The sequence below is a fragment of the Gossypium hirsutum genome, chromosome A02, assembly GCF_007990345.1.
Source record: "Gossypium hirsutum isolate 1008001.06 chromosome A02, Gossypium_hirsutum_v2.1, whole genome shotgun sequence".
NCBI lineage: Eukaryota > Viridiplantae > Streptophyta > Magnoliopsida > Malvales > Malvaceae > Gossypium > Gossypium hirsutum.
Window position 1 is genome coordinate 17,216,584 of NC_053425.1, and position 25,079 is coordinate 17,241,662.

Consider the following 25,079-nt stretch of genomic DNA (forward strand, 5'->3'; position numbering starts at 1 on the left):
GATTATCTTTAAAATTTATGATGCTATAAGGTTCTCTAAGGAACAGGATGATTCATGTTATTTTATTGACTCTATTGATCATACTACTTAAGACTCTTTTCAGGAAATTATACAGAAGGAGACGACGGAACTGTATCTAGCTCAAGAAGAGAAGACAGATGATGAACCTAATAAACATTCTTCAAGACAAGTAGAATATAAGGGCATTAAGATAAATGATGAACTTAAGCAAAAACCCTTTATTGAGAAGCCTCCCAAACTGGAACTTAAACAATTACCAAACCACTTGGAATACACATTCCTTGGAAATAATTCTACATTACCAGTTATTATTGCTTCTAACTTGCAAGCCAAGGAGAAAGAGGAATTAATCCAAGTATTAAAAGAACATAAAAAGGCCATAGCTTGGAAAATTTCTGACATTAAAGGAATGAGCCCTTCTTTTTGCACCCACAAAATTTTGATGGAAGATGAATACAAACCGTGTGTGCAAGCTCAAAGGCGACTAAACCCCAACATGAAGGAAGTTGTTAAAGCTGAGGTAATCAAACTTCTAGATGCTGAAATTATTTATCCTATTTCTGACAGTTCTTGGGTAAGTCCAATGCAGGTTGTCACTAAGAAAGGAGGCATGGCGGTTGTGACCAACGAGAAGAATGAATTAATCCAAACAAGGACAATCATAGGATGGAGAGTTTGTATTGATTACAGGAAACTGAATGATGCCACAAGAAAAGATCACTTCCCATTGCCATTCATTGACCAAATGTTGGAAAGATTATCCGGGCACATGTACTACTGCTTTCTAGACGGACTCTCTGGTTACTTCCAGATCCCAATAGCTCATAAAAATCAAGAAAAAATGACATTCACATGCCCATATGGTACGTTTTCTTATCATAGAATGCCTTTTGGATTATCTAATGCTCCTGCCACTTTTCAGCACTGTATGATGGCCAACTTTGACGAATTCGTGGAAGATATCATAGAAGTATTTATGGATTATTTCTTGGTATTCGGTAACTTTTTCCATCTCTACCTTAAAAATCTAAAACGACTTTTAATAAGATATGAGGAAACGAACCTTGTCCTTAACTGGAAGAAATGTCACTTCATGGTTCAAGAAGGTATTGTATAAGGGCATAAAATTTCTAGTAAAGGGATTGAAGTGGACAAATCTAAAATAGAAACAATAAAAAAATTACCCCGTCTTAGTTCAGTTAAGGCTATTAGAAGCTTTTTAGGACATGCTGGTTTTTATAGCAGATTTATTAAGGATTTTTCTAAAATAGCTAAGCCTTTGACTAAATTGCTAGAAAAAGATATACCTTTTAATTTCAATCAGGAGTGTTTAGAAGCATTTAATACTTTAAAGGATAAATTAATTAATGGTCCAATCATAATTGCACCTGATTGGAACTTACCATTTGAACTAATGTGTGATGTGAGTGATTTTGTAGTAGGTGTAATATTGGGACAGCGGAGAGACAAGCATTTTCAACCTATCTATTATGGTAGCAAAACTTTGACAGCTGCACAAGAGAATTATACTACTACGGAAAAAGAATTGCTAGCTGTGGTTTTTACATTTGATAAATTTCGATCATATATCATATTGTCTAAAGTTGTTGTTTACACTGACCATTCCGCCCTTCGTTACCTTTTAATTGAAATTGATGCAAAACCTCGACTTATTCGATGGATTCTCCTATTGCAGGAATTTGACTTGGAAGTTCAGGATAAGAAAGGAGCTAAAATTTCGCGGCTGATCATCTTTCCAGGCTTGAGAACTCCAATACCAAAGAACTAGATGAAGTTGAAATAAATGATTCGTTTCCTGAAGAACAATTTTTTACTATATCTGACTTCGAGGTACCCTGGTTTGCAGACATCGTGAATTTTTTAGCAACTAACATTATCCCAAAAGGGTTAACACACCAACAAAAGAAGCGATTCTTTAATGATGTGAAAAGCACTTTTGGGACGACCTCTTTCTTTTTCGCAGATGTGCAGATCAAGTCATTAGAAGATGCGTTACAAGATTAGAAACATCAAAAATATTGGAACATTGCAACTTAGGGCCAACTGGAGGACACTACAGTGGAACTAAGACTGCACATAAAATACTTGAATTAGGTTTTTACTGGCCCTCATTATTCAAAGACGCTAACAGGTACGTTACTTCATGTGACAAATGCCAACGGACAGGTAACATATCTAAACGTGGTTAAATACCTCAAAACTATATGCTTTCATGTGAAATATTTGACATTTGGGGTATCGATTTCATGGGCCCATTCCCCAGTTCATTTGGGAATAAATACATCTTAGTGGCAGTTGATTATATGTCCAAATGGGTGGAAGCCCAAGCTCTACCTACTAATGATGCTAGAGTGGTAGTACGTTTCCTTAAGAAACTCTTCTCAAGATTCAGAACGCCTAGAGTAATTATCAGTGACAGGGGTACTCATTTTTGTAATACCCAATTTGAAAAAACTCTTAAGAAATACGGAGTTCATCATAGAACAGCCATCCCATACCATCCTCAAACTAATGGACAAGTTGAAGTGGCAAACCGGGAAATCAAATGAATCCTTGAAAAAATAGTAGAATCAAAAAGAAAAGGTTGGGCAATGAAAGTAGATGATGCCTTATGGGCTTACAGAACTGCTTTTAAAACCTCCATAGCGATATCACCGTACAAATTTGTTTATGGAAAAAGTTGTCATCTACCATTCGAACTAGAGCATAAAGCTTTTTGGGCTATTAAATTTCTAAACCTTGATCCCGAACTTGCAGGAAAAAACAAGTTGATGCAGCTGAACGAACTTGATGATTGGCGAGCCAATGCATACGAAAACTCACGCTTATACAAGGAAGCAACAAAGCGGCGCCATGACACTCGTTTAAAGCAACGAAAACAATTTGAAGTTGGAGATCTTGTCCTCCTATACAACTCAAGAATCAAATTGTTTCCTGGGAAACTTAAATCACGATGGTCAGGACCTTTCATAATTCAATCTGTTTTGCCATATGGCACAATAGAGGTAAGTCACCCATTACACAGTACTTTCAAAGTAAATGGACATCGTCTCAAACTTTATAACAATAAGAATTTTAAAGACGACGGAGAGGAGCTACGACTCCACAAATCGCCCTGAATAAACCAACAAGGTAACAGTCAAGCTTAGACTATAAACAAGAGCTTCTCGAGAGGAAACCCGAGTACTAACGGTTTTAAATTATTTAAATTTCAATTTCTAAACATCTAGGTCACTAACAGAGTCTTTGAAGCACAGGTTCCCAACTCCATACTGCCGATCACACGGCTATGAAAAAATAGGGTAAAAGTTATCTTTCCCAATACAGGATGCGATAAGTGGCCACGGGCGTGCAACCTGACTGTGGTCAAATCTGCCAAATGAACACGGGCGTGCGACACGCCCGTGTCTAGCACCCGTGGAAAACACTGTCAAAATAACACGGGCATGTGCAGAGCTACACGACCATGGGAGAAGCGAACCACATCACACACGGTCGTGTAACATGATAATGTAACCACACGACTTAGACACACGGGCGTTCCCGAAGGCCGTGTGACGAAATCTCATTTCGCGATAAACACGGGTGGGAGACGATCCACACGGGCGTGTGAACTAGCATGCCACTTGAAAATTTAGATTATCTATCTTCTTTTATTTTTCTTTCATTAATTTTTGAATATTCTTTTGTTTTTAAACACGACTTATCTTTATGATTACTACCAAATAATCCCTCCAATTCTCCTTTTGTTCTTCAGAATCATGTTTGTCCTCCAGCTTTATTTCCAACAACTCGCTCTCGCTAATCCAGGAATTTCATCCATTTTCAACTCAGGAAGTTTCACTTCTCTCCCTATCTTATTTTTATATTCTTATATCTATCTTTGTACATTGAGGGCAGTGTACATCTTAAGTGTGGGGGGATATTTTTTTCATTATCAGAAAAATCCCTGAATGACTGCCTTGTTCTCTTGAAAAGCTCTCACATCGTATTTAGGATAAATTTTGACTGATTTATGATTTTGATTGATATTTCTTGAATTAAAACATAGGCATTTGTGCATTGATTGTTTAAACTTTAAGACATTAGAGAATCAAGCATGATAAGTTGATTTTTAAGAATTGCAAATCTTAGGTGGTTTCCCCAAAGTTTAAGTATTACTTTGAGTTGGAATTCACAAGTTTTAAACATCAAAAAGCCATAATTTTTGTGAGATTTTTGAGCCTTTGAGCATCTATTAATTCTTTCATGCTCACTTTTATTATTGCTTTGAGTGCGTCAGTATTGAATTGTTATTCTAGAACTTGCTTGATTATGCATGTCAAGACCACACTATTTGATTTGATATGTCAAAATGAGAAAGGCACTTAGGATTAACCCACTCATGCCATGAAAAGCCTACCTCCACAATTAACCCCTAGTAAACCCGCTTGAGCCTAACAAACCATTTCTTGTATTACCCTTAATATTAACCCTTAACCCATTATTGTTGAAATCCCCTAAATTAATTTGATCCCTATTTTTGTCGAGATTTGAATTGAAATAGCTGCTTAACTATGTTTTATTCTATATTTTAATTTAACTTGTTCTTAAAAAAACAAAAAAGAATGTAAACATATTAGTAGTAGTAATCTTTTGTTTTTGAGCTTAAGTATTTAATTCCATATTCTGAGAAGAAGCGCTGTTGTACGCAAGTGATATTAAATCTTTTTCTAGTTAAGTGAATTTTCAATTCAATCTTGATTCTAACTTTTGCTTTCAGCTCGTGACCACACCCCCTAACCAAGCCTCATTACAACCCTCTAAAGACCTTTTGATTGATGTATCATCTCAATTTATAGTGGTGGAGATTTGATTTTCATGCAAGCCTATGGTAATAACTTTTCATTATTGACTATTGAGTGCTTCATTTATTGTCCTTAAACATCTCGAGTGATTTGAGTGAATCTTTAGTGGGGATGTGAAACTCTGTGACATTTTGAATAAAAGGTAATTACTTAGATGAGGGGAGACACCTATGTTTGCATGATTAAATACTCAACTTGGAATGTTTGAAACTGTTATGTTCTTTTAGTTGAATTCTTAATGTATGGTTACCTATGGATTATTTTGAGATATTTTCGATAGAGATTATAAGTTGAGAAAGATTTATTTTGATTATGAGTTGAGGATTTTGCTTGAGGACAAGCAAATGCTTAAGTGTGGGGGTATTTGATAAACCATTATATATACATATTTTTACCCCATGCTTAACGTATTTTATGGATGATTTTCCCTTAGAATTGGTGAATTCGATGCTCCTAATGCTTTCATTTCATGTTTTATACTTAGGAGAGCATAGGAGAGCGAACGGAACAAGAAATAGGCTAAAAACGGAGAAAATGGGCCAAAGTAAGAAATCAACACGGCCTGGACCTCCTCACACGGACAGACCACACGGTCGTGTCAATTTGGCAGATTTGAAGTACGATTCACATGGGCGTGTCACAGGACGTCTCCCTGCCGAGCCCAAGTTGAGTCCAATTCAGAAAATGCCAATTTTGAGGGCTTCTAGGCATTCTAAAGCCTATTAATACGCCCTATTGGAAGGGGAAAGGGGGACACGGAGAGGAAGGAAGGAATTACTCGAAGGAAGCCGATTGATCCATCTCAAAAGTCGGAGTCACCATCAAGACTGAAGATCTCCCCTCAATTTCCCTTCAGGAGTTTTGGGTTTTCTTTATGTTTTCTATTCGTTATTCTTCTGAGATGTTTTCCTTTTTAGTTATGAACTAAATCCCCTAAATACCTAAGGGGAATGAAACTTAAGACGAATCTTGTTATTATTTTCTGAATTGTATGATAAATATTTAACTTGTTCTTAATTATGTGTTCTTAATTATTATTTTGATATCCTAGGATACTGATTCAAGATAAGCTCTTATTCAGAGGAGGAATAGACCCTGTCTAAGAGTACATTTGTCATAATTAAGTGGAGTTGTTTGTGCGCCTAGACATAGGGTGACAAGATTTTGCCGGATTAGGGTGTAACCTGATAAGAGGATCCATAGATGGAGTTAATGCAACCCTAGGGTGTTAATTAGAGAAAAGTCTCAATTATTCAATCTAGGGATTAGACGTTATTAGTCTTGAATAGGGATAATAACATAACTTAGGGATCTCTACAGAACAAGTTAAATGAATAAATCATCTGATTCGGAGCCAGAATAACAAGTACAGTCTAGGTGTATTTTTCCTTAGGTATTGTCTTAATTCAATTGTTTTCCAAAAATTAATCCCCCAATTCAATTCTCTGTGAATTCTTAGATTAGTTAATTAGTTAGTTAAAAAAAACCACCTTATTTTTAGGCTAGATAATAAAAAGACAGTCATTATTAGTACTTTTAGTTCCTTTGGGTTTGACAATCTAGTCTTGCTAAAACTATACTACTGTTCGATAGGTACACTTGCCTGCATCGTAATAATAGTTAGTTTCAAGAACGATTAATTATAAATATTTAAAAATTATCACACAAAATCACGCGATCAAACACCAACCATATAAGGCCAACAAGCATAATCACATCATCTCATCACAAGCATTAGAACATAGCATAGATAGATAGGTTCACAAACCATAATCAATATGAGACACACCTCTTGGCCATATACCAATAAATCAATATAAACCAAATACATTAGACTAATCATAATAACACATATCATAAAAACCTAGTCCCTATACATGCCGTTCACTTAAACATGCTTAACAAATATCAATATTCCAAAGGTGATGGCTTAATAGTGTGATGTTGCCTCTGACGATCTCAAATCCCGAGCTAACCTGAAAACACTAAAGAAAAGGAAAGGAAGGGAGTAAGCTTTATAGCCTAGTAAGACCATATGAAAATAATAACCAATTTATCAACTTGCTTCTCAAGGTAATACAACCATATTTCTGCTTTTATTTATGTACAGGTCAAGTTGTTTTCTCAAGTCACAGTCATTAAATTATTTATATCTAGAGCTAATGAACTCCAAATTAAGTTCCGCTAATTTTCCCTAAAACTAGACTCACATATCTTCTTACCATAAAATTTTTAGAATTTTGATCTAGCCAATAAGTATAGTTTATTCTTTAAAGTCACCTATGTTTTGCTCTCCGACAGTTCCAACCCCTCTTTACTAAAAATTAATTATCTCCCCATACGGGATTCAGATGATTTTTTTGTTTATTTCTTTTGAAAATAGACTCATTAAGGATCCTAAGCAATGATTCTCCCCAATCGGAATAAGGGATTTCGAAATCATTCTGACTCTGTCTCACAAAATTTCAAATATCTCATAATATGAAATTCTCTTGCATGCACCGTTTCCTCTATATGAAACTAGACTTATTAAGCTTTAAATTCATATTTTAACTCAATTTCTACAATTTATGGTGAATTTTCATAGTCAGACTGATGCTACTGTCCAAAACTGTTTTAGTGTAAATTAATGATACTAAGTTTATCACACCTTATTAATTCATTTTCACCACATTGGTAAAAATACATATTTATACATCAAAAGTATAGACCTAAAATCACAAGGTCAACACAGAATCATTCTTATAGGCATGAATTACCTATGTACATTTTCATCAAATGTGCATCATAAATTGAAATCATTTCTCATGAGCTTGGCATACATATCTGTGTTACTCAACATGCTCATATTCATTCCTTACTAGTCATACAACATGAATTGAGTTCACATCTCATCAATTTCATGTAAGTACCTGTACCACTCACAACATAGCCATAAGCTCTATCATTTTAACTTAAACCATAAATTTCTAGTTGAACCATTTAGAATACTACAAGATAATCACTGAGCCTCAAACATAGGGTACGATGCAGAGGCCATGTTACAAACATGGTCTTACACTGGCTCACACATCTAAGTCGATGTCATGTCCCAAATAGGTCTTACACTGACTTTCATATACCGAGGTCGATGCCATGTCCCAAATAGGTCTTACACTGGCTCTCATCTATCGGTGTCAATGCCATGTCCCATACAGGTCTTACACTGACACATGTCAAGCCTATGCCATGTCCCAGACAGGTCTTATACTAGGTCTTGTCTTAATGCCGATGCCATGTCCAAGACATGGTCTTACACTAGCTCTCATAATGTGGCCGATGCATGTCTCAGACATGTCTTACACTAGCACACATCCATAACTCCCAATTGCCATGGGAAGGATATTCGATCTATTCCTAGGGTTCAACTGAGAGTTTTTACCACATTAAATCTCACCGTATAATACTCATAGGTACATTCAAGCATTATATACATAATCAAATATTCAATGCATAAATATGACTAAGTTGCATTATTTACATACGACTTACTCGTTTCAATGAAATATCATATCCCATCAAATTTCCAATGTATTCAATCATCACAAAAATGTTATTAATATTTGGCATCACTTTCTTATACACAACTCCATCAACATTTAATTCAATACAATCATAGCAAAATAGATTTCAAGTATATTAACAATAACATGTATAACATGTTTATTTAGTCACACAGACTTACCTCAAATGCAATTCCGGCTAATTACTCCATTTTAGTCCATGACCTCGAAATTTCTGATTTAAGCCCGAATCTTGGTTTTATTGATCTATAATGATAAAAGTCACTACTTTAATCATCATATTAACCAATACATTCCATAATTTATACTTTGGAAAAATGACCATTTTGCCCCAGACTTTCACAAAAATTATGATTTGACCCCTAGGCTCGTAAATTGATTTTTATCGAATTTTCTCCCTTACCAAGCCTAGACGAATTCTTTTTATAAATATAGCAACTCACATGTTCAATCATTTCACACATTTTCAACCTATTTTAGAGACTTCACAAAATAGTCCTTTTGGTGTTTTTCATGAACACTACTTCACAAAAGTTGTTTATTACACCACCATGACTTATTTTCTTTCATAAAAATTCAGAAAACAACATAAATATTCACATGGAAAACCCCTAAACTTTCAACCATTTTGCAAAATAATCCCCCCATTAGCTAGATTAAGTTACATGTGTTCCAAAAATACAAAAATCATCAAAAAATGACCATCAAAATCACTTACTTGAAAGGGAACTAAGTGGCTGAAAATTTAAGCTCTCAAAACCCCCATGTTTGCTGCCATTTTTGGTTGAAGAAGAATAAGAAATGAAAAAGATGACAGCTTTTTCTTTATTTTATTTTATTATGAAAAAAAGTCACCTAATGTCCACCAAATTTGACTTTTCAACTTTCTTTTCCCCTATGGCCGGCCATCACTCCCCAGATGGCCTATTTGCACTTTAAAGACCTCCAATTTTGTTTCTCTAGCTATTTAACATATTTGGGTAGTAAAACAAAACTTTTGCCCTTTATGCGATTTAGTCCTTTTCGCAATTAAGCTCACAAACGCTAAAATTAATTCACCAAAATTTTTATGCACTCATATAATCATGCTATAACACAGAAAATAATATTAAAAAAATTTCTTGACCATGGATTTGTGGTTTCAAAACCACTTTTCTAACTAAGCCCTATTTTGAGATGTTACAATTCTCCCCCCTTAGGGACTTTTGTCCCCGAAAGTCTTACTGAAAATGTGGTGGTAATTCGCATAGGCTCCATTATTCACAACATTACTAGAGAACCCCCTTTACTAAGATTGAGCTTTTAGTTCTTAACACTTCAATCTTTCGTACCAAAGTCATGAGCAGTTCTTCATCTTACAACATATCAACTGAATCTTGATATATATCGGAGAACTCATATACGCAAAGGGTACGGTCCATACCATCATATCACATATACACATAACACACTTGAATCTTCTCAAATTCGCATGGCGAAGCTAGTCAGTACATCACTGGCCTTATACTCTATTACCTCGTACGGCCCAATAGTTCAACGAATTCAATTCTCAATTACTCTTAAATTCTGAAATACAGAAAGGAAACATATTGTCAAAAATCTGAACCGATCAAACCGAAAATGAAACGCGGTGCCAAAACACAACCACGCATTCAAAGCTTTCTATGAAATCTGACAATGTCAAACATAAGTAATTCAGTTACTCTATTAAACGAGAATTCTGTACATGCTGAAATAATTTACAGATCTCGTCAATTACTCAATCATAAACCCACATAACACTTCTCTTTTCTAGAGTCTTGAATTATCTCGATAGGAATTCTATAGTACTCTTTCTCAACTCCATTCTAGTACCAACACTGGCTGAAGTAGTACTGAAGACACTCGATATTCGGCTTTAGTTTTGTTATTACTCCAAATATTCATGCACAAAATCAGAGATGTCGAGTCCCAAACTTGATCACTAATACATTATTTCTATGAGTTTTCTTGCAACATTTCTGCATAAGTTCTAGGTTTTCTATTACACAAATCTTTACTCTAATATAATATCAATCATCAAGTCTGACCTGAAATTTACAACCAGATGTTGACCCTCACGATACTCGTTTAGCTTACAATTCACTAACACTTTTCTCAATTGCACAGGTTTGCAATGAAATTTTAGTTTTCAGTCTTGAATTCGGCTAAAACCAATCTTGTCAACAAACAAATTCAATCGTGTAACCATCATTCTCAAAGTAAACAAGGTTTTCTTAACCAAACACTTGTAACTGCTTTTAACCTTTCTCAAAGATCAACAATGACTAACTCGAAATCTTTCAATAGCTCAAGTCACTTTTGCTACCTCCGACTCAGATCTTTATCCATGACATTGGGTATTTTAATCTATCACATTGTCTTATAGTCTCAAAACACATTATAATCCACTTAATGACACATCATTGAAAAATCGAGAACTCTCTGCCAGAGTTAAGCTGAACTAAATTTAATACCTCGGTTAACAACACTTCCAACCATTTAAAACTCTACTTAGCATATAATAGACTATTTTAATTTCCCATAAAGCGATAGCTTTTTCAATCCGAACAATTTTAACTCATATCACGGTCTTCTAAAATATGGATTTTTTTTTATTCAGACTACCTTTTTTTTACCATGAAGAAACAAAATTTCGTTCCCAGACTTGAAAATAGACTCGGACATAAATATCTCATTTAGCCTTTTGAGCAAGTAATTCGTATAGATTGAATAACCGAATCAACCTCAATCATCAATCACTAATAGTTCGAGAAATCCCTTCATGCTAATAACAGAATAAGTTGAACATACAACCCTTTTATGATTTTGTTATAACACAAATCAAAATTCTCTATGAATTGGTTTCGTTTAACCAGACCATATGGTATCTTGCTAATCCCAATAGAAATCAAGGTTACCAGGAAATGAAACTCATTACACAATCTGGACTTGAGCTACCACAATCTATACGCTGGCAAATTTCAACCTTTTTTTTTTACAAAATCTAGAAAACGTCACATCAAAATCACCATATTTTCGTGATCAGGCTAAAGACATAATCATAATAAACACTTTTAACTCTAACCTAAGAATATCCTATACAATGAACCATGTTTGACACATATTAAAAACATGAATGACCAGAGATTCGAGACATTTACTTTCAAGATATGAAGACATACAAAATTTCTGAAATCATAGTCCAGATGAAATAAATAACAAAGATCTTAACGATCCCCAAGAGAAAAGAAATCCAGAAGAGGATACTACACAGACTCACTGGAATCAAATGCAACAAGGACCACATCTTGTTCATACATATGTACTGAAACAGAGTACCATCCAGAAGAAACAGGATGATAGCTTCACATATATTTCCCTCATCAATTATTTCTATCATCACAAATCCCATATTATTCTTTTCACTAAAGAAGACCAGTTCTGAGGAGATTTCAATCATTACATTTTCTCGACCTCGTACCTGAGTAATTCGATTTACCAAAGTAAATTTCTTCTCTAACTGTGACAGTGCAATGCTCAAATAATTTTTTTTGTCAAACTAACACTTTTCTAGCTCTTGGTTACTTATCAACTCATTCTCAATCTCTAATCATATTTATAGTTATTCCTCCACTGGACTCTTTGGTTTCACAAACTTTTGAGTTTACTCAACGCAAATTTCACGAAATTCCATTACAAAACACCACTCTGATAAGGGCGTGAGGTCATAAGGCCTTTGATAAACCGTAATTTATGCATATTTCTATCCCATGCTTAGCACATTTTATGGATTATTTTTCCTTAAAATTGGTGAATTTGATGCTCCTAATGCCTTAATTTCATGTTTTATACTTAGGTGAGCATAGGAGAGAGAAAGGAACGAGAAACGGGCCAAAAACGGAGAAAATAGGTCAACGTACGAAATCAACACGGCCTGGACCTCCTCACACGGGCAGACCACACAGCCGTGCCAATTTGGCAGAATCGAAACACGACTCACACGGGTGGACCATACGCCCGTGCCTATTTAACAAGCTTGACCACGGCCTGAAGTAATCACACACGGGCGTGTCACATGGGCGTGTCACACAGACGTGTCCCTGCCAAGCCCAAATTTAGTCCAATTAAAAAAAACCAATTTTGAGGGTTATTAGGCATTTTGTATCCTATAAATACACCCTAGAGGAGGAGGAAAAAAGGGGACACAGAGAAAGAAGTAGGGAACTACTCAAGGAAAGCCGATTGATCCATTTCAGAAGTTGGATTCATCATCAAGACTGAAGATCTCCCCTCAATTTCCCTTTAGGAGTTTTGGGGTTTTCTTTATGTTTTGTATTCATTATTCTTCTGAGATGTTTACCTTTTTAATTATGAACTAAAACCCCTAAATACCTAAGGGGAATGAAACCTAAGACAAATCTGGTTATTATTATCTGAATTGTATGATAAATATTTGACTTGTTCTTAATTATGTGTTCTTAATTCTTGTCTTGATATTCCAGGATATTGATTCAAGTTAAGCTCTTATTCAGAGGAGAAATAGACCCTGTCTAAGAGTATATTTGTCATAATTAAGCGGAGTTGATTGCGCGCCTAAAGATAGGGTGACAAGATTTTTTCGGATTAGGGTGAAACCTAATAAGGGGATCCATAGATCGAGTTAATGCAACCTTAGGGAGTTAATTAGAAAAAGATTTCAATTATTCAACCTAGGGTTAGACGTTGTTAGTCTCGAGAGGTATAATAATATAACTTAGGGATTTCTACGGATCAAGTCAAATGAATAAATCGTCCGATTCAGAGTCAAATAATAAGTGAAGTCTAGGTGGATTTTTCTTTAGGTATTGTCTTAATCAATCGAGTTCTTCCAAAAGTAATTCCCCAATTCTATTTTCTGTGAATTCTTAGTTTAGTTAATTAGTTAGTTAAAACAAACCCCATTATTCTTAGGCTAGATGATAAAAAGACAGTCATTACTAGTACTTTTAGTTTCTTTGGGTCCGACAATCCGGTCTTGCTAAAGCTATACTACTATTCGATAGGTACACTTGCCTTCATCATGATAATAGTTAGTTTCAAGAACGATTCATTATAAATATTTAAAACCTATCACGAATATCACGTATCAAGTTTTTGGCGTCGTTTTTGGGGAACTAAGATATTAGGAACACTCGATTTTTATTACTTTAGCCATTTACTTTTACTGTAATTTAAATTTTATTCTAATTTTTATTACTAATTCTTCTTTTTCCCTTTTTCTGGCAGGTTCTTATAGTTTATGACTAGAAGAAACCCGTTAGGACCGTTACTTTTTGACAGTGAGATCGATTGCACAGTTCGCAGAAACCAAAAAGAAATAAGGTAAAGCCTAAGATACACAGAAAACGAGCAAGAGGATAATATTCAAACCACAACCGAGGAGATGGCTGAAAACCAAGAAAATTCGCTACCTCCTGCAATTGCTGTTAATCAAAATCCTACTCCGCGCACTATGTATGATTATCTTAAACCTAATTTAATAGGAACTGAGTCAAGTATAGTTAGACCTGCTATTGCTGCAAATAATTTTGATCTGAAACCTAACACAATTCAAATGATACAACAGTTTGTTTAGTTTGATGGTTTGCAGGACGAGGATCCCAACGCTCACTTGGCAAATTTCCTAGAATTTTGCGATACCTTTAAAATTAATGGTGTTTCTTATGACTCCATTCGCCTTCGGGTGTTTCCCTTTTTTTTAAGGAATAAGGCTAAACAATGGTTGAACTCGTTACCACAAGGGTTAATCACTACTTGGGAAAAAATGACCGAAAATTTTTTTATTAAAATATTTTGCATCGGCTAAAATAGCCAAATTACATAATGATATCTCTTCTTTTGTGCAGATGGATTTAGAAACACTCTACGATGCATGGGAGAGATACAAGGACCTTTTACGAAGATGCCCTCACCATGGGTTACCGCTTTGGCTACAGGTTCAAACATTCCATAATGGACTGAATCCTTCGACTTAGCAGATGATTGATGTAGCCACTAGAGAAACTACCAATAATAAGACACCTGAGGTGGCTTACGAATTTATAGAGGAGATGCCACTGAATAACTATCAATGGCAAGTTATGAGAACAAAGCCGATGAAAGCAGCCGGTGTTTTCAACCTCGACGCGGTTACTATGCTATCTAACCAAGTAGAACTCTTAAATAAAAAGATTGACGGTTTGTTTGGTTCTACTCGGGTACATCCAGTGATGAGGTTCGATTCGACTAGAGGAGGAGCATGCACAGAATATCAACCCTTTAACCCTAGCATTGAGGAGGAACAAGTCCAATATATGGGTAACAATAACTCTAGATCCCAAAATAACCCATATAGTAACACTTATAATGCAGGTTGGAGGAACCATCACAATTTCTCATGGGGTGGTCAAGGAAATCAAAGGCCACAACATCCTCCGGGTTTTCAACAACCACCCTACCAATAGGAAAAGAAGCCAAACCATGAAGAGATGCTCAAAGTTTATATCAGTGTCAGAAACTCATTTTCAAAATACCGAGACAGAACTTAAGAATCAACAAGCATCGATCCAAGGGCTCGAAACTCAGATTGGACAGGTTACCAAGTTGATTTCTGAACGACCACAAGGTAGCTTGCCAAGCAACACAGAATCTAACCCAAGGGAGCAACTCAACACGATTACTAGGCAAGATGAGGAAGGGTTAGTCACACTTGAACCAGAACCAAGGCAAGAAACTGAGATAAGAAAAGGTAAAGATAAGGTCGGCCAAAATGACCGAAATCTGGTAAGTACAGAATACAAACCTCGTGTACCATACCCCAATGCGACAAGGAAAGACCGCTCAGACGAACAATTTTGTAAATTCCTTAAACTCTTAAAAAAGTTACATATTAACTTACCGTTTTTTAAAGCTTTATCCCAGATGCCAAACGCAATGAAATTTTTAAAGGAGCTTTTAGGAAATAAGCGGAAGTTGGACTAGGCTTCACATGTGAAGCTAAACGCAATTTGCTCAGCTATTCTACAAAATAAAATAACCAACAAATTGAAAGATCTAGGGAGTTTTACAATTTCTTGCTTAATTGGTAGTTTAGATGTTAATAATGCATTAGTTGATTTAGGGGCTAGTATTACAGTCATGCCTTACAAAATGTTTAAACAACTAGGTCTTGGGAAACCCAAACAGACTAGGATGAGCATTCAATTAGCAGATAAAACTATAAGATTTCCTAGGGCTATTATTGAAGATGTGCTAGTTAAAATCGATAAATTTATATTTCCCGTTGACTTCATTGTTCTAGACATAAAGGAGTATAGCAACAATCCTTTGATTTTAGGAAGGCCCTTTTTAGCAACTGCTAGAACGATTATTAATGTTGGCACAGGTGAGCTCACACTTCGTGTGGGAGACAAAACAATCACCCTTCAAGCTTACAATTCTAACAACATATCAAAAATTGAAGGTGATTGTCTAAACCATTCTACTAAAACTGACAATATGGTGCAACCTACTTTGTAGGAAATAAGTTTCAAGGAAGTACATGAGCTATTTTCAAGCAATAGTAGAGGACCTATTCATGAAGAACAAAGGCTACAAATCGAGGAGCTAGATGAATGGCGGACACATAAATCGAGAACACACGATAAACCAAAACTATGCCATAACAAGCTCAATACCTTTCCAAATCAACTTAAGGTTGGAGATAAGGTTTTATTAGAAGCCGTAAATCCTCACATTGTCACTGACAAACCGAATGAAGAAATCCCTCTTACGGTACTTAGCATTTTCCCATTCGGTACAGTCAAGGTAAGTCATTCCAAGTTCGGCACTTTTAAGGTAAACAATACCTGCCTAAAACCTTATTTTCATGAGATTCACAGAAGGAATGAGGAGTATAAACTCCTCAAACCACCATGACCATTCAATGGAAAGGTAAGTCGAGCTTAGACTATAAATAAGCGCTTTTCAAGATGCAACCTGAGCACTAACTGTATTAACTTCTTTAAATTTTAGTGTTTAACAGCTAATTTACTAATGGAACTCTTGAATCCAGGTTTACCAGATAGACACGGCCAAGCACACGGGCGTGCTTAGGACCGTGTGGAAATAAGGAAAAGATTTCCCCAGCACGGGCTACGATAAATCGCCACTGCCGTGCGACATGGCTATGGGTGAACCTACCAAAACAACACGAGCGTGCGACACGCCCGTGCCTTGAAACAGTGGCTAAACCTGTCAAATTAACACGGGCGTGCAACACGCCCATGCCGAGCAACTGTGGACAAACCTGTCAGACTAACACGGGCGTGGGCCTACATACACGGGTGTGGGAGAAGTGAAAGAAGACAGACACAGCCGTGTGACACGGCCGAGTAGACCCATACGCCTAAAAAACACGGGCATGGGCCAAATGTCAGAGCACCCAAATTCAAAATTTGCGAATCACACGGGCAAAAATTGGGGAACACGGTCGTGTTCCCTGGCCGTGTGTCCCAAAATCTATAAATACCCTTGACTATTCATCATCTTCTTCACCCAAAATCCCTAAACCTAGCCACAGTAAGTCCACACGGCCTCCCTATCATGCCCGTGCACCGCTTCCAACCCCATTTTTAACTCTCATTATCCTCTTTCTAGCGTTTGTTTACTCTTTTCTCTTTTATTTTACTGATTTCTAATGCTATTTATCATAGTAATCTGCACTTTTCGTGTTATTTTCATCTTTCTATCACTCAAATTTCGTATCTAGAGTAGTTATCATCTTTTTCATGTTGAAGTTCTTACTCATTACATTATCTATCTGCTCCATTTGACTAGTTTAAAGTGAATATTTATGGTTAGGATAATAGAAATACTCATACCTTTGGGTTGGCATTTTCTGTCAATAAAATATGCTACATAGAATTATTTTCCATTTTTTTATGAAACTTATACTATTATCATGCTAATGATACACCATAAAATTAATTGTTGTTGATTAAGTTTGCTAGTAGTTGTGTCTGAGATTATTAGTTTTAATTTATGACTTTTGCCTTTTTAAATTTATTTTCGTCTTACCTTGAACATTAATCACAATGAAATAATGTTTTTGCTTACAGGTATACCATGTCGTCTTCACGAGGAAAGAAAGCCGCCGTCCTTGCTTCGAAGAAAAGGAAGGGATCGTCATCTTCCTCGAGTCCTATTGCAAAAATTTGTCACCCTTTCCTGCAGTTCCCCATTGGGCCTCAAGAAGAACTCTTCCAGATTCTACGGGCCTGACCCTTGAAAGTGGGCCGCTGTATAGACTAGGTCATGCGAGAACAAGTCCAACTCGCAGATGCAATTCGAGCCCTCCTCATCACTGATCCTTGGGGCCTTTTCTTTGAGATTGTCTAGCCGACATATCTCGAACTCACAATGGAACTCTGCTCAATGTTCCATCTTCAGACTGTGATGGCCCGCTTTGATGACCCGGGAACAATCCAATTTCACCTCGGCAGTCTAGTCCGTCAGTTGAAAGTCCCAGAGTTTGGAACCGCACTCGGCCTTTAGACTGAGGATTTCATGGAGGAGAATGAACTCCACGCTCTTGATCATGAGGTTTTATGATAGGTTTAAATACTTATAATTATTCGTTCTTGAACTAACTATTATCGCGATGTGGGCAAGTATACCTATCGAACAGTAGTATAGTTTTAGCAAGACCGGATTGTCGAACCCAAAGGAACTAAAAGTACTAGTAATGACTGTCGTTTTATTATCTAGCTAAGAATAAAGAGGTTTTATTTTAATTAACTAATTATCTAAACTAAGAACTCACGGAAAAAAGAATTGGGGAATTGCTCTTGCGAAAATCGATTAAATAAAGACAATACCTAAGGAAAAATCCACCTAGACTTTACTTGTTATTCTGGCTCCGAATCGGACGATTTATTCATTCAACTTGTTCCGTAGAGATCCCTAAGTTATGTTATTATCCCTATTCAAGACTAATAACATCTAATCCCTAGATTGAATAACCGAGACTTTTCTCTAATTAACACTCTAGGGTTGCATTAACTTAATCTATGGATCCTCTTATTAGGTTTCACCCTAAACCGACAAAATCTTGTCACCCTATTTCTAGCGCACAATCAACTCCGCTTAATTATGACAAAAGTATTCTTAGACAAGGTCTGTTCCTCCTCTGAATAAGAGCATGTCTTGAATCAGTATCCTGAGATATCAAAACAAGAATTAAGAACACATAATTAAGAAAAAGTTAAATATTTATCATACGATTTAGAAAATAATAACAAGATTCGTCTTAGGTTTCATTCCCCTTAGGTATTTAGGGGTTTTAGTTCATAACTAAATAAGAAAACATCTCAGAAGAATAATGAATACAAAACAGAAAGAAAACCCAAAACTCCTGAAGGGAAATTGAGGAGAGATCTTCAGTCTTGATGATGAATCCTGCTTCCGAGATGGATCAATCAGCTTTCTTGGAGTAATTCCTTACCCTCTCTTCTCCGTCACCCCTTTTCTCCTATTCTAGGGTGTATTTATAGGCTTTGGAATGCCTATAAGCCCTCAACAGTGACCTTTTCCAAATTAGGCTCAACTTGGGCTTGGCAGGGACACACCCGTGTGCAATTACTTCAAGCCATGTTCGAGCCTGTTAAAATGACACGGGCGTGTGCTATACCCGTGTGAATCGTGCTTCAATTCTGCCAGATTGACACGGCCGTGTGGTCTACCCGTGTGAAGAGGTCCAGGCCGTGTTGATTTCGTACTTTGGCCCATTTTCTCTATTTTTGACCCATTTCTCGTTCCTTTCGCTCTCCTATGCTCTCCTAAGTATAAAAAATGAAATTAAAGCATTAGGAGCATCAAATTCACCAATTCTAATGAGAAATCATCCATAAAATGCATTAAACATGGGGTCAAAATATGTATAATTTACGGTTTATCAAATACCCCCACACTTAGGCATTTGCTTGTCCTCAAGCAAAATTCTCAACTCATAATCAAAATAAATTCTTCTCAACTTATAATTTCTATTGATAATATCTCAGAATAATCCATATATAATCATACATTGAGAATTCAACTAAAAGAACATAAAAGTTTCAAACAGTCCAAGTTGAGTATTTAATCATGCAAACATAGGTGTCTCTCCGCATCTAAGTAATTACCTTTGATTCAGAATATTACAGAGTTTCACATCCTCACTAAAGATTCACTCAAATCACTCGAGGTGTTCAAGGACAATAAATGAAGCACTCAATAGTCAATAATGAAAAGTCATTACCATAGTCTTGCATGAAAATCAAATCTCCACCACTATAATTTAAGATGATACATCAATCAAAAAGTCTTTAGAGGGTTGTAATGAGCTTGGTTAGGGGGTGTGGTCACAAGCTGAAAGAAAGGGTTAGAATCGAGATTGAATTGAAAAATTGCCTAACTAGAAAAAGAGTTAATCTTCACTTGCGTACAACAGAGCTTCTTCTCAGAATATGAAATTACAGATATGTATACATAGTTGTTTTTTTTAAGAACAAGTTAAATAATATAGACTAACTATTAAGAACAAAACATAGCTAGGCAATCCATTCAACTCAAATCTCGAGAAAAATATGGATTAATTTAGGGGATTTCAACAATAATGGGTTACAGGTTAATATTAAGGGTAATATAAGAAATGGCTTGTTAGGCTCAATGGGGTTTACTAGGGGTTAACCGTGGAGGTAGGCTTTTCATGGCATGAGTGGGTTAATCTTAAGTGCCTTAATCATTTTGACATATCAAATCAAATGGTGTGGTCTTGACATGCATAATCAAGCAAGTTCTAGAATAACAATTCAATACTGACGCACTCAAAGCAATAACAAAAGTGAGCATGAAAGAATTAATAGATGCTCAAAAGGCTAAAAAATCTCACAAAAATTATGGCTTTTTGATGTTTAGACTCATGAATTCCAATTCAAAGTAATACCTAGACTTGGGGAAACAACCTATAATTTTAAATTCTTAAAAATCAACTTATCATGCTTGATTGTCTAATGTCTTAAAGTTTAAACAATCAATGCATAAATGGCTATATTTTAATTCAAGAAATATCAATCAAAATCATAAATCAATTAAAATTTATCCTAAATATGATATGAGAGTTTTTCAAGAGAACAAGGTGATTATTTAGGGATTTTTCTGATAATAAATGAATGCCCCCCCACACTTAAGATGTACATTGCCCTCAATGTACAAAGATAGATATTAGAGTATAAAAATAAGATAGGAGAGAAGTAAAACTTCCTGTATGATGAATTCTTTAAACTAGAGTTTTAGAGAGTGATCGGTTCGAGAGTGGAGGAGGATACTCCGGAGGTCGTAGAGTTTTATTAGGCCATAAGTCCTATGCCAAAAGAATATTATATCTAGTGGTAGCTATGGTCGTGGTCGAGCAGGACATGGCAGTCGTGGAGAACCTTCCCAGTGGAGTTTTAGTTCCCATATGATGATGAGCTTAAGAGCTCTATATAACCGTGATAAAATCAGGAACTTTTTAGGGGATATTAGGAAAAATAATTACTCAAAAAGAAAAACCAAATTTGATAATTAAAATAAAATTTCTAAAATCTAATAAAAATAAAGAGTAGTTTCAATAAAAATTAAAAACATAAAATAATAAATAAATATTTCTAAACATCTTCATCGCTGGATGGTTCGCGAGGTGGGATTGGCGATGAGATGTGGAGGTGCTGACAAATCTGCTGTAGGGTAGCATCAATGTTGTCAAATCGTTGAAAACACTGATGCTCGAATCGGGTAAGGCCCTCAGAGATGACAGTATATGAAGCCGCCGCATGAACTAGACGAGAGGGTGGTGGTGGCTGAGTCGGTGGGTCTTCGTGCTGTGGGGGGACATCATCAGGAATGTCCTCGTAGGCCTCCTCCTCGGTAGATTGAGCGAGACAATACTGGGGAGGGTAGGTTCCTCGGTGCCTCTCGATCATCCTCATGCTAAGCATGCTCGAGATACCTTGTGGAGACATCTGGTTGATGAGGGTGAGGGATGATTCTTAGGCCGCGGTATTTGAGGAGCCCGAAGTGTCGTGCCAGCCTAGTCACATAGGGGCCAATGGAGATGACCCCCTTCCGATGCCACTCTATCTGGTGCTGAATCGCAAGGGCGATGAGATAGGCAAGGTCGATGACGTGCCCTTGTGACATGCACCATAAGAAGTAGACGTCGTGGGTGTTGACGACGCCAGTGCTCTCTCGCCTCCTTATAATTGTGTGAGCTAAAATAGCATGTAAGTACCTCAGGGATGGTGGGAGAACTGATGCCTTGGAACGGCTAGGATTGTACGAGGCCGTGCTAGGGGCCAAAGTGTGCCAGCACTTCAAGGGAAAGAAATGTATGTGGTGACTGAGAGCATGTAGTTCATTCTCCTCTCAAAACTCCTCCGTATATAGGCCTACAGTAGCACCAAACTCTGGGACACTTAGCTGGCAGATTAATCTGCCTAGGCGAAACTGGACCGTACCGAGATCATCATACCTTGACATTACGGTCTGGAGATGGAACGTTGAGCATAGTTCCATCTTGAGCTTTAGGTATGTCATCTCGATAATCCTAAAGAACAGCTCCCAAGGGTCGGTGGTTAGGAGAGCTCGAATCGCGTCAGCCATCTAGACTTGTTCTACAGTAGCCTAGTCGATGCAGCGGCCCGTAATTAAGGGTCGGGCCCGAAGTATTTGGAACAGTTCTTCCTGGGGCCCTCGGGGAAACTGTAGGAGAGGGTGACAGATTTTTACGATTGGACCCGTAGAAGAGGACGCTCCCTTCCTCTTCCTCGAAGTAGGTACGGCGGTTTTCTGTCCTCTTGACGATGACATGGTACCTGCGATTAGAATCATCAAGTCATTTTGATGAGTGGTCGAAGTAAAAGGAATACAATTTCCAACTAAAAAGCAAACTTTCAGCCACAACCAAACATAACTAATATAATAATTTCGTGACTTTGTCATTGTGTGTAGTAATGGCATGTGTAAAAGAATGAAGCTTTCCTAACAACATGAAATGTATAAGAAATAATTGAAAAATGCAAATTACATGAGAGATATTGGCCATGGGAATATCATGAGAATGAGCATGGTAAAATCATGGGTATGAAGTTTCCTAATCACTTGATTTAACATGCAATGTATAGTAACTAACAAAAAATGCAAACTAAATGATAAAGTAATGAACAGAAATGGAAGATAGTTCAAAAGAAATGGAAATTATTGTAATAATAAGCATTAGTAATAAGTAAAATAGAAGTGAAGAGAGTAAACAAACACTAAGGGAGAGAGATTGGGTGCCAAAAACGAAGTTGAAGGAGGCGCATGGGCGTGGCAGGGGGCCGTGTGGAGTTGTAGCGGCTAGGGTTAGGGTTTTTGAATGGGTAAGAAAGTGAATAGTTCTAGGTATTTATAGATTTTGGGGCACACGGCCATGGCACACACCCGTGTCCCCCAATTTCAGCCCGCGTGATTCGCGAATTTTAAATTTGGGTGTGTCTGACATTTAGTACACACCCGTGTTCCTAGGTTGTGTGGGTTCACACAGCTGTGTCTAGCTTCGTTCGCTTCTCCCACGCAAGCTCCACGCCCGTGTTAATTTAACAGGTTCGACCACGGAGTGTTAGACACGGGCGTGCCGTACGCTCGTGCTAGTTTCTCAGTTTCAACCATGGGTCTTCCACACGGGTGTGTCACACGCCCGTATTGTTTTGGCAGGCTCGACCACGACTATATTGCATGGCCGTGGTGTTTTATCGTAGCCCGTGTTGGGGAAATCTTTTGCCTTGTTTTCACATGGCCTTAAGCACGCCTGTGTGCTTGGTGTGGAAACACCTGCATTGAAGATCTCTATTAGTAGGTTAGGAGTTAAATACCAAAATTTAAAGAAATTAATAATGTTAGTGCTCGCGTTGCCTCCCGAGAAGCACTTATTTATAGTCTAAGCTCGACTTACCTCTTCAGTTAATGGTCATGGCGGTTTGAGGAGTTTATACTCCTCATTCCTGCTATCAATCTCATCAAAATAAGATTTTAATCGGGTGTTGCTTACCTTAAAAGTGCCGAACTTGGGATGACTCACCTCCACAGTATCAAATGGAAAAATACTGAGTACCGTAAGAGGGATTTCCTCATTCGGTATGGTAGTGACAATGTGGGGATCTGCGGCATCTAGTAAGACTTTATCACCAACCTTAAGTTGATTTGGAGAGGTATCGGGCTCATTTTGGCATAGTTTTGGTTTATCGTGTGTTCTCGATTTATGTGCTCGCCATTTGTCTAGCTCCTCTATCCGTAGCCTTCGTTCTTCATAAATGTGTCCTCTATCATTTCTGAAACATGGCTTGTGAACTTCTTTGAAGCTCAATTTCTGCAAAGTCATATTTTCAGTTTTAGTAGATTGGTATGGACTATTACCTTCAATGTTTGATGTGATGCCACAATTACGAGCTTGAAGAGTGATCGTTTCATCTCCCACACGAAGTGTAAGCTCACCTGTGCCAACATCAATAATTTTTTTAGCAGTTGCTAAAAAGGGCCTCCCTAAAATCAAAGGGGTGTTATTATCCTCCTCTATATCTAGAACAATGAAATCAATGGGAAATATGAACTTATCTACTTTCACTAGTACATCTTCAATAATGCCCCTAGGAAATCTTATAGTTTTATCTGCCAATTGAATGCTCATCCTAGTTTGTTTAGGTTTCCCAAGACCTAGATGCTTAAACATTTTGTAAGGCATGACGTTAATACTGGCCCCTAAATCACCTCATGCATGACTTATATATAAACTACCAATTAAGCAAGGAATTGCAAAACTCCCTAGATCTTTCAATTTGTGAGGTAGCTTATTCTGTAGAATAGCTGAGCAGACTGCGTTTAGCTCCACATGCGACGCTTTGTCCAACTTCTGCTTATTTACTAAAAGCTCTTTTAAAAATTTCATTGCATTTGGCATCTGCGACAAAGCTTCAATAAACGATAAGTTAATATGTAATTTTTTTTTCAAAAGTTTGAGGAATCTACTGAATTGTTCGTCTGAGCGGTCTTTCCTTGTCGCGTTAGGGTATGGGACACGAGGTCTGTATTCTTCATTCACTGTTTTGTTATGACTTACCTCACTTTTACCTTTGCTCACCATAGTTTCTTGCATCAATTCTGGCTCAGGCGCAATGAATCCTTCCTTATCTTGAGTACTAATTGCGTTGAGGTGTTCCCTTGGATTAGGTTCAGTATTACTTGGTAAGCTACCTTGTGGTTGTTCGGAGATTAGTTTGGATAGTTGGCCTATCTGAGTTTCGAGCCCTTGGATCGATGCTGGTTGATTCTTAAGTGCTGTCTCGGTATTTTGGAAACGAGTTTCTGATACTGAGATGAATTTAGAGAGAATCTCTTTAAGGTTTGGTTTCTTCTCTTGTTGATAAGGTGGTTGTTGAAAACCCTGAGGATTTTGTGGCTTTTGATTCCTTTGACCACCCCAAGAGAAATTGGGTGGTTCCTCCAACCTGCATTATAAGTATTACTGTATGGGTTATTTTGAGATCGAAAGTTATTG

The 25,079-nt window shown here is 37.0% G+C and overlaps 1 non-coding gene across 1 annotated transcript; it reads right to left on the reverse strand.

The window, feature by feature from the left end:
* Positions 1-14,326: 14,326 nt before the first annotated feature.
* On the reverse strand, positions 14,327-14,432 carry LOC121217062 (small nucleolar RNA R71). The gene has a single exon (XR_005913283.1). It is a non-coding gene; the product is annotated as a small nucleolar RNA R71 (small nucleolar RNA).
* Positions 14,433-25,079: the final 10,647 nt, after the last annotated feature.